This window comes from Gymnoscopelus microlampas (assembly GCF_963454915.1).
Source record: "Gymnoscopelus microlampas genome assembly, chromosome: 19".
NCBI classification, from domain to species: Eukaryota; Metazoa; Chordata; class Actinopteri; order Myctophiformes; family Myctophidae; genus Gymnoscopelus; species Gymnoscopelus microlampas.
Window position 1 is genome coordinate 15,837,661 of NC_139956.1, and position 753 is coordinate 15,838,413.

Consider the following 753-nt stretch of genomic DNA (forward strand, 5'->3'; position numbering starts at 1 on the left):
TCCGACTGGCTGGAGACAGCTCTCTGCAGTGGACACACACACGCACACGCACACAGCCACACACACGCACACACACACACACACACACACACACACACACACACACACACACACACACACACACACACACGCCTGTTACTTACTATTGTTGTGAAGACATCCATATTTTTAGGACGGCGATTGCATGAATAGCATTTAAAAACCCTAAAGCGCGAAAATCGCAGATCTACAAGCTCACAGCACATTGTGCTGCGATACGTTATGAGCTTGTAGATCTGTGTTCATTTCTCCCCCCTGGTGTGTGACACATCACGCATCACTCCTACAACAATCCCTAAACCTATAACCTCTAAATGCCTGACACTATAACCTTCAACCTGAATCTCTTCCTAATTGTAAGCTCAACTCCCCACATCTTTTTTTTTAATTCATTAAGACTGGGAAAGCATCTGTCATTTTAATCATTATCTTCTACTTTGGCTATTCAAAAATAGCAGATATACAAGCTCATAGCGCGGCACCGAGTGCCGCGCTATGAGCTTGTAGATCTGCTATTTTTGAAAAATGTCAAAATGATATGTATTTGGCCGCGGACACCCATCTCAAAATGTGTTGTTCCAGGGACCCCCCAGAAGCAAAGATTTGAGTAAAAAAAATGTGGCTTTAAAAAACATATATTCAAAGATATATTATTAACACAAATTTTCAAGATTTTTCGGTGCCACGCTATGAGCTTGTATATCTGCTATTTTT